Below are 11,122 nucleotides of genomic sequence, written 5' to 3'. Positions count from 1 at the left end.
AGTATTGTTCATTCGGTAATTTTACCGATTTGACATGTCATCATCATTGCTCTCCTTTTTTTTTCTTCTTTTTTTATATATATATATATTTTTTGTATTTTTATTTATTTTTTGTATGTGGGTGAATATGTGTATGTGCGTGCGTGCGTGCATTCATTAGTTCACCTAAAACCTATAAAAATAATAAATAAATCCCATACCGTTTCCCTAAACCGAACACTTCCAGCCAGAGTCGTGAGGCCGTCAGGAAAGGACCAAAGAAAAGAAAGGAAAGTGAAATCCAGCACCGACCAGACATCACCCACCAGGCCACCAACCAGAGTCCTTCACCAACCCCAGAGACATCTAAATTTCAACAAATCAGGGAGACCTCAAGAGACCAAAGGAGAGACTGAGGAAAGGAAGGAAGGACAGACGAAGCGGAGTGAGATCCACAGACACCAGCCTCCACCGATTCAATGACCTGAGGAAGATTGTGTCTGAGTTTCGATAGATGCTGGTGTGGTGGATCTGGCGTGCATGAAAATCTCCACCAAAGAGGGGAGCCGTCGACCCCCGCCAGGACAGAGCAAGCGCAACACCTCAGGGCCCCCCAGGCCGCGGCAGCGCCAAAGGACGACCCCCGGGCCCCGCAGGGGCCACCGGCCGGAGAGCAAACCCAGGAGCAGGAGCGCCCCTCACCCCAACGTGGCCCGCGCCCCCAACCCAACGCAGCAGGACGGGGCACTGCAGGCCCGCCAGGAACCCCACCGGCCCAAAAACATTGAAATCCCTAAAACATTCAAAAGTTAGTGGCGGCAACAGTGGCAGCTCCATTCATGGAAGCAACTTGGGAAGCATTTCTAAGACATTCTTCAGGAAGCCTAAAAAAAGATTGCTTTTTAAAGTCATTTTGGAATTTGAATGATATTTCAGTCTAAAAGGGAGGGCAAGAGACTGTGGTTGTGTGGGTGCCATCCAATGTTCAAAGCCTTGAAATATGTATGGCACAAATTGTTAAAGCATTCCTTTTCACAATTTACAATGGATAAACATGATGACTTCGAGAGGCCCTGAGTGATTACTTGAGCAGTGGTCTAGTTTCGGCTATTTCAGGCTTCACTGTTCAATGCCACCCCACAAAGTGATTCTTGAACGTGTTAAATCACAAGCCCTCCAGTCTTACACACTTCATTAGGTTTCGTAGCCTCACCGTGGAGCCGGACGCATGATGAGGCAGAGACAACTGGGGCATGGCACAATGGTTGGCACTGGTTGTGAATTGATCCAACAGAAAAGTAGGCTAGTGCCTTTTCCCACTGGTCTGGACTAAAGTAGGCCGCAGCGCGGCAATATGTATTCTACATCGTTTCAAGGGAAAGCCCCCGACTCTTATAATAAGGACGAGGAGAAGAAAGGAGGAGATGAGCAATAGAAAAAATGAGGTTATGGGTTAATTCAATTCTAATGGCACGGCAGGTTCTGGGGTGAGTTTAGGCTTATTCCATGAGCTACAGCTCCATAAACACCACTTTGAGGTGAGCAGGGAGCAGTTAAAAGCTGGGCACACTGGGACACCAAATCACTCCACCATCATCTCCTATTGGATGTGCCAAAATCACAAGGCACTGCACCCGAATTGACAATTTTTCACTTAATGCACATCTGCAAGCAGCAGCAGCTACCCATCTAGTGGCCGCCAGCATTTGGGGCATTGTGCTATGTTGTTGAGCCGTGGCAGTCCATACATCATATACGTACAAGAATGGGTTGGCTGTAGGTTGGTTCAGTAGGGGGCTTTGAGGGGTGATGGGAATTCACTCACGGCCAGGTGAATTGTATGATTTATAGTAGCACTCATCCATGTTGTTTCTGTGGTTGCTTTATGAGTGTCTATTTACACACACACAAACACACACACACACAGGGCCGGCCCTAGGTGATTTGGTGCCCTAGGCGAAAGTGTAGATTTTAGCCCTCCCTCCCCCAGTCTCCAGTCCCCCCCAAAAATGTGTCCAACTGATGGTTCCCGACTTTTTTTAAACCTTCCTTTGTGTGAACACATTGTAAGAAAAATTGCCATTAATAACTCAAATGTATGTATGTTTTGTGTATCCTTTTACCGTATTAAAGCTATATACTAGGGTGACCAAATTCCTATTTCTCCAAAAAAGAGGACACCTGCCAGTCACAGTTACACAGTGTACTTCACCTCCTATTCGTCACGCAATGCCAACCGGACATTTTCATGAATTTATAAAAACCCCGGACGCCCCAACAGGACGTAAGAAAATGGTAGATCCTCCCAAAAAAGGACACATTTGGTCACCCTAACACACACTTTAAATGAATTAATTGCCTTATAATACCTTTTATAGCCTTGACAATCTCTTGAGTACAATTTATATTGTAATCAAACATTTTAACCTAGCCTGTTGCCTTTATAAATGACTTAAAACAAAAATAGACCATACAGATATACAGATTCTTAGTCAATAAAACAGAATCTTAAGCAATAGCATTGCTAAATATTTACCAAGGAGCGTTAGCACACTCCAGTGGACAAAAACGGTAACATTTTACTATGCAGTAAATTACACAATGAACATGAAATATAGCAACATCAGTTAAACAATGAAACATTCCTCCAATACGAACCTCGTTCTCTTCTCAGCCAGGTCCTAAAGAATCGTTCACTGAGTTAGTTGTAAACTTCATTTTTTTCTGATTTCCTGCGGCACGCACACGTCTTCTCTGCACTTAGAAGACGGTGCTACTAAATACGTCGGTTACTTATGTCAGTTCCTACCGGTTTATGAGACCTTTTCCTGTATCCTTCAAAATAAAAGTATCAACTATATTATAATAACACAATAAAACAACACAATTCTGCAATACAAAAATGCAAAAACAATTTTTTTTTTGCCCTGCAATTTGGCGCCCCCTCTACTAGATGGCGCCCTAGGCGACCACCTAGTTTGCCTATGCCCTGGGCCGGCCCTGCACACACACACACGCACGCACGCACGCACGCACGCACGCACGCACGCACGCACACACACACACACACACACACACACACACACACACACACACACGTAATTAAGTAAGTTCGAGAATTTGTGCCTCAAAAGCACAATGTTTTGTTGTCACTCTATGTTGTAAGTGCATTATCATGTGTGAAAATCAACAAAATGGAAGTTAACCTTAAGCATTTCTTGACAATAATATGCTATATGTGACCTCACTAGTCTAAACATGACATTTTGATTATTATTACATTTGTGGAATAAGAGTTATTAAGCAAAGTCCAGCCGTTTTTATCCATCTCAGGGGGCGGGCATTTTGCCACTTTCTGTCGACTGAAGATGACATCACAGTTGCTCAGGGCTTAGGCAACGATCAATCAAATCTCACTTTTTCTGAATCTGTGCTGTGATTAGTTGTTACTTGAGATCTGATCAACATTTTGCTGCTTAACTCATGTTCCACTAATGCAATATCAAACAGAATAACATATTTAGACTATTGGGGCGGCATAGAAAATATTATTGTCAAAAAAGAAAAAGAAAAATGGGGTTGACAATGACTTTAAGTGATCGATAGAGAGATAGATAGATAGATAGATAGATAGATAGATAGATGGATAGATGAATAAACCCAAAATTTACTTTAAGGAATGAAATTGGAATTGGACAGTGAAATTTAATCCTAAATGTAAAATTCTATGAACCATCTTCATATACTGAACTCGACTTTGCTGCCAACTGCTCTGATAACACAAGTGAGAATGCACCAATTTCTTATTTTTCAAAAGTTGTAAAAAAACAAAAAAAAAACATGCCAAGCAGCAGCTCCGCCAGGGCCTCACTGATGTATCTTGAAAGCTAGTGACTTCTTAGTTTGCATTTGATATGGTCTTTTTTTTTTTTTTTTAGCAGCCACACGAGAAAGCCAGTTATGGGAAAACTGCAAAAAGGGAGCGCCAGGACGAGCTCCTGGGCCTTCAGAAGTCTTGTCAAAAGCTGTTCCTTCAATACTTTGTCCCACAGATATTCTTCTTGCCAGTTGAAAAGTGAAAACAGCAGAAAGTTGGGGCTTGAAAATAACTTTTCAACTACAAAGAAACATTTCACAACAGGGTAGACAAAAAGAAAGTTTAAAAAGAAAAGTGAAATAGTAGGAAAGGACAGATTTACAGATTGAGGTGCCATATCTGAAAAATTTATTGTACGCACATGGACATTGGATGTTGTTGGTAGCCCTCGGGTAATGAAGAGGACACACTAATTATAGGACACAGCTGGGTTGAACATATCCCTTTTATCAATTATTATTATTATTATTATTATTATTATTATTATCTTTCATGACCAGAGGGTTACCAACAATTTTGTCCCAAAAAACAGTGAGTGTAATTTGAATATGAAACGTTTATTTGTTAACAAACGAGCAGTTTTACTCACAATAGGCCTCATTCAGTAAAATGTGTAATTCATCAATATCTCCGTACTTGAACTTGTGCGTATTCTGCAAACATATTTCGAACATCCACAGACCATGCGCGCACAAATAATGACAGATGTGCTTCTAAAAACCCTCCATCAAAAAACACATTATTTACCCAATGCACACAACGTACTTGGAACTACAGTCACAAATACTACTAATAATTTTAACAGTACTAACTTAAATCGATTATTTGCTAATGAGTTGACTAATTACCTGAATAAACATTAAAAGGACACTTGTCACGTTTAGCCTCGTTACGTTCAAATACTTATATGTGCTTGACTGTATCTCTCTGTATCCGCCGTCGATGGCTGTTACTCAAGAGCAGTGCAGCCGCGCCAGTACGCTGAAGCTAGAAATCCATTGAGCCGCTTGCATGAATTCAGAGCTTCAGTTTTCCTACCGATCCAGCGGCCCTACACATGACCGTCACAATGTCGCACGTTGGCACGTCGCACACATTTCTTCAATGCAAATGTCACTTTTCTGTGCTGATTGTCAAAAAGGATGCCCTTTTTGGGGGCAAATGGGCATGGGTTATGCAAATTAGGGCGCTGCGGGAACGCATGCTTTTATTTAGAATGAATTCTGACTTATCAACATGTGCACAGTTGTGCGAACAAAACGGGCTGGTAAGCATATGTCGTGAATCTTATCCGACGGTGATATTGCATATATGCCCAACTTGTGTGCAGAGTACAAACATTCCTATGCATTTGTTAGTGAATGAGGCCCAATGTAGCTGCTCTCGAAACAGCAATACATAAAATTACTACTGTAAATATTTTAGATGGAACCTTTTCAAAATGAGTTCAGTGATGAACCTGTGGATTTATGAGTCCCAGGTGCATGGTAGTATTATTTGTATAGAGTAGTGGGACTTGGAGGACATATGACTTAACATTTGCACATATCTATATTTGTTTCACAAACATACATCAATGTAGACCAAATGGTATAATTGTGGACAATGCAATGGAGCTGACATAATTGCTCTCTAAAATGTACTTGGGGAGGGTGGCGGTACTATCATACCAGAAAAGTAAATGGTACGTGCATGGATTAGCAGACATACACAGGGACTACACAAGGAGCATAGCGACACAATCCCTGTGCAGCGAAAGAAAGTTAGTACTTTTGCAGCCCCATATTACATATTGACAGGTAGCAACAATATTCATTTGTGGAAACACTGTCCATGCTGTGATGTCGTAACTCACAGATATGATCAATGGTGTCAATGATTAGATCGGTGAATTATGATATCATGGCCGATCACACACAATATACAAAATATTGGCCGATATAACCAATCAGCTCTAACGTCTAATATTCATGCACCAGCTTCAAATAGTGTCATCTTACACTATGCATAAAACAAATAATTAATTTATATTGATAAAGGTTTGATAGAATTTGTAATACCTTGTAATCTCAAAGACACTCAAATAGGGTCTTGAGATTTGCAGAGCAAAAATGTTCATGCCACATCCTTTTACCTTGTTGAAGCATATTTCAAAAGAAAGCTGACTTCATCATTGCAGTACAAGAGTTTGACGAAAATGAACACTAAGCTCTTGAATTTTTTTCTTTCCTTTGCTCAATGGCAAAATGAATAAATGATATTCTTGCCTTTAATCGACACACTCAGCTATAACAAAGAGACGTTGAGACACTTTGAGGACACCTAACGTTCAGAAATATCAGAAGGTGCGCCGCGTTTCTGTTGACGGACAGGAAGATCAAAAACCAAGCCCCTTAAACGCTTCTGCCCTCTTTAGAATAATTTAGTTTTTTTCTCCCCTTTTAAGCTCAAAGTGGAACAAAACAATCTTTTCATCGTTTCTGCATGTGCTCGTTTCAAAGTTATTTTGCCAATGATAAGGCACTGTGTATTGACAACTTTCAACGCGCTTTGTCTCTTGAATGAGGAGACTTTTCTTTCTAAATATATATATCGAGTTAAGAGCATGCCTGCGTGAATGTCTCGCTAGGAATGTATCTTGTGTTGATGTGGATGACAGCTGCTGGTTAAAAGACAAGGGGAACCTACTGAAGATTCAAATGAAGGTTTTGCCATGACGGCAGGAGCTGGGTGTATGCTAATCAATCGATGGGGTTAGAAAATGTACTTGGTGATGAACAGAGAAGAAGAAGAAAAAGCAAGTGACAGTGAAACTTGTCAGACGGCACTGACAGTGATATCAAAAAGTCAAAGTTTGCGTCGTCACACAAGAGCCCAAACCGCAAGTGTGTATGCTATAAAAGGTTTGACTTGAAACACCTCGCGTTTGTTTTAAAGGAAAAGAAATTGGAACAGTTCTCCATATGGTATGTAAGCCAGCAAAGTTTGCTCTTGTTTTTTGACGGTAGGCTTTGCTTTTCTGACACCTATGAGAAATTGTTCTTCAATGGTTCTAAACTTGACAACTAAAAATATAACACATGATGAAACATCTGTCACTGTGATCATGTTTATCCATCTGTCCATCCATTTTCTATGCCGCTTGTCCTCATTAGGGCTGCGGGTGAACTACAGTCTATCCCTGGTGACCTTGGGTGAGAGATGGGGACCGGAGTACACTCTGGACTGGTCACCAGCTAATCCCAGACAACCACTTACATTCAAATTCACTTTTAGTTAACCCAACATGCAAGTTTTTGGAATTTAGGAGGAAACCAGATTACCAGAGAGAACGCACACACAAGCACGGGGTGCAAATTCCACACTGGGAGGCCCGAGCTGAAATTCAAACTGCAAACCTCAGAACTGTGAGGCAAACATGCAAACCAAACCTTCTGCACCGATTCATCACACTTCAATATTTCATTGACAGTTGTACAAAAAAAAAAAACGCAAAAGAAACTTCAAGGTTATGAAGAGTTATGTGGAAGTCATATTGTAGCCAGATGCTTACAGGTTTAGGATCTTGAGGCTCCCCTCCAGTTTTCCTGACTTAAAGGGTAAAACTTCAACTTCTAATCTGCTGCTGTTCTTTTCAGCTTTCAGCTCAGCAGCTGGAGCTTTCATAACACAATCAAAATCCTTTCCAGATGTGGATCGCTGTGAAATTCCAGGAAACAATCACTGATCAGCTCATCCATATGTATGTCTCATATATTGAGCATTGCAGCGCTGCACAATCTCCAAGACAAGACCTGCATAGTACGGTCATACATGTTTTATCATTTATTTTGGTCAACTTCTACATGGCTACGTTCACACTGCAGGCAAATACGACCCAGATCAGATTTTTTTGTTCAAATGCGACCTGTATCTGACTTTTTTTTTTTACGTCAGTCTGAATATGTATGTATGCGGAAGGAGAGGTCTCCGTGAGATGAGGAGCTTGAACAGGCTCGCCTCATTTTCACAAAATATTATTTCTACCTCTTCCTGAGATGGTAAAAATATGAGCCCCGACGACGGACTTATAAACATCCGTGGCCCTGACACGCTGGACCATGCGAGTGAAATTGTATCTTCTTCTGCACATGCAGGCCACTTTGGGGACGCGTAACGTTCACACGGCAGACAGAGGTCGCAATTAATAGGTGATGTGAATGCTTACTAAAAAAAAATTGGATTCCACCCAAAAATCGGAATTAAGCATCAAGACCTGCAGTGTGAACTTGTGTTATGTTATGTTATGTTAATATATTTTTCGTTACGACACCACATATTTTGTACATGACAACAAACTACAATCACAATAATAAAGTTTCATTACAAGCTTTGTAGTGATGACAATAAAAACAGCAAAACAAAACATTTAGGCCCATTTCCTGCACACATTAGCCAAATTAGGTTTCACTTGATCCACACTAATCAAATGTCTTTCTGAGGTGTAATTTAACAAGATTTACTACAGTGTTCTAGTACAAGGCAAATACTTTGTAGTTATTGAGGTGGGGCATGGGTGGCTAAGACCCTGTAAACCACCCAAAAATATCGGTCCCTGCCCTAAACAGAAGCTGAATCCCATCGCTACATTAAGAACTAAACAAAACAAAGAATTTGTCGTAACTAACCATTTTTAAAGCAGTTACTTGGGAATTATTCATGTGACGTTTTCACTATTTGGACAGAAACAGAGCAGAAAGTGGAGCATACAACTTTTGTTGCTTGTAAAAAATGTACTTTATTCCCCACACTGTTATGAAGACAAATGTTCATATATTGCCTTGTTACAGAAGCATGGAACTGCTATTGTGGTGAGTTTGTTCATACCATGGAAAAGTTGATTAATTTCCATAATTCCATTCAAATGGTTAACTCTAGAGATAATAGATTCATGCCCGACAATTTAAAGTATTCAATTTAGGCTTCCAGCTCGTAAAACCCACAAAAACAGAAAATCAAAAAATATAAATACGTAAAGAAATCACCATATATTTCGCAGTGTTTGCTTGAAAACAAAGAAAGAAATTAGAATCACACCAAATAAATCAAAATGTTATTTTCAAAACGATATGTCAACCTTCACTACTCGGTTGGGAATCCCTTTTCCCTTATCACTGCCTAGATAAGCCACTGCCTGGGAGTTATGGAAGCCCAGATTTCCTTGATGCTTGCTGTCAGCACTTCTTTGTTTTTGGGTCTGGTGACCCTGATTTTCTCCTTAATAATACACGATAGATTCTCATTGGGCTCTAGGTAGGACGAGTTGGTTAGCCATTCAAGCACTGCGAAGGCATGGGACTCAAACCAGGTTTTGGTGCTACTGGCGGCAATGGCAGGGGCCAAGTCCTGCTGGAAGATTAAACCTGCATCTCCATACAGAACGACACAGTGCCCGCTCGGTTTACTCGGTTATGTGACAGCATGCTCCAATAAGAGCCGCATATATGCGGGGGATGCAGAAGTGGACATGAGGGAAGGAATGTGTGTTTGCTGCTTGGGCGTCACACAATGCAGATGGATTTAAAATGGGACCAATAAACATCTTTGTTTCTCCCATCTGCCAGAGTAGACTGCTTAGGACCTGGTGCTTAAAGGAAGTTATTTTTTATATTTACGTGGGGTTGGCATGCTGTGTCAATGGCCAGTGTAAGCTTCAACAACTCATTATGTTTTGAATGAGATAAGTGCATATGTCTTACAAAATGCATAAAGACAACGTGCTATTAAAGAGCTCTCCATTTACAATTTTGATGAAATTGAAATGTTCATATGGACTTTGAGTTTTTGGGAAAAGTACAAGAAGTAAGCGATTTGAGTTTATTCGGGACTCGGTGTTGATGTAAACAAGAATCTCGAGTGCTGATGATGGTCCTGAGTCCACACACTAATATATATATATATATATATATATATATATATATATATATATATATATATATATATATACACACACATATATATATACACACATATATATATATAATATATTATAATATATCATAGTTCTAATATAATATAATTCTAATAAAATATAATATAATTGTTTAATACACCACAAAATTTCATGCGCAAAATTAACACATACATTAATACATACAAAGGATGTTTTTTCTATAATTAATTTACAACAAACATGTTTCAGTTTTTTTTAAAGCACACTCATTTTTTATTTATTTTTTAATGAAAAATGTTTTTCCAATTTTAGTTTTAGTTAACTCTTTAGCGTTCATTAATCATAATAAATTTGCACCAAACACATTAAAATATAACAGTGTGCAGTATGTACATGTTCTAAAATGGGAAATCACTTAAAGGGGAAGTCATTGTCAACCCCAATATTTTTTGTTCTTGACAATCATATGTTCTATGCCGCCCCACTAGTATAAATATGTTATTCTGTTTAATATTGTGTTAATGGAACATGAGTTAAGCAGCAAAATGTTGCTCAGGTCTTAAGTAACAACCAATCACAGCACAGCTTCAGAAAATAGAAAATAGTCTGAGACCTGAGCAACTGTGATGTCATCTTCAGTTGACAGCAAGTGGCAAAATGGTATCGATAAAAAACGGCTGGATTTTGCTTCATAACTCTTATTCCACAAATGTAATATCAATCAAAATGTCATGTTTAGACTAGTGAGGTCACATATATCATATACAGTAATTGTCAATAAATGTTTAAGGTTGACTTCCACTTCATGGATTTTCACACATGAATATGGACTTACAACATAGAGTAACAACAAAACATTGCAGTGCTTTTGAGGCACAAATTCTTAAACTTACTGGTGGTGGGGGCAATAAATCATTACATGTTAACATAGAGCCTACAACTCCTGATTTATAGCTATCCATGCATAACACATCTGTTCGCAGACGCACAGACACAAGTATGAACGTACGCTGTGAAACAATTAATATCACAGTATCTATCACATCTAGACATCAAACACATATTTCTTGGTTTTTGATCAGGGAGGATCAGAGAATTGTCAGAAGAAAAATGAGCCTTCCAATCAGCTCAATGTCCAATGCGTTCAGATAACAACCCCCACCCATCACCCGAAAAAAAAGGCCCATGCTTTGCAGTAGCACTCTTGCCCTTTTGCATCATTTACTGAAGGAACGTGCCACACCAACCCTGCCCTCGCTGCAAACAAGGACATTCACTGTGAGGGTGACAATGGACAGTCGAGCCGGCGGTGGCAGTCGACTCATTGTGATGCA

The 11,122-nt window shown here is 39.8% G+C and overlaps 1 protein-coding gene across 9 annotated transcripts in view; it reads right to left on the bottom strand.

The window, feature by feature from the left end:
• Nucleotides 1–11,122, bottom strand: part of LOC144055581 (axin-2-like) — a 131,016-nt gene that overhangs the window by 50,783 nt on the left and 69,111 nt on the right. The gene's annotated exons all lie outside the window — the stretch shown is intronic.

This window comes from Vanacampus margaritifer, chromosome 7 (assembly GCF_051991255.1).
Source record: "Vanacampus margaritifer isolate UIUO_Vmar chromosome 7, RoL_Vmar_1.0, whole genome shotgun sequence".
NCBI classification, from domain to species: domain Eukaryota; kingdom Metazoa; phylum Chordata; class Actinopteri; order Syngnathiformes; family Syngnathidae; genus Vanacampus; species Vanacampus margaritifer.
Note: the sequence above shows the minus strand (reverse complement) of the source record. Positions and strands in the feature narration are given on the sequence as shown.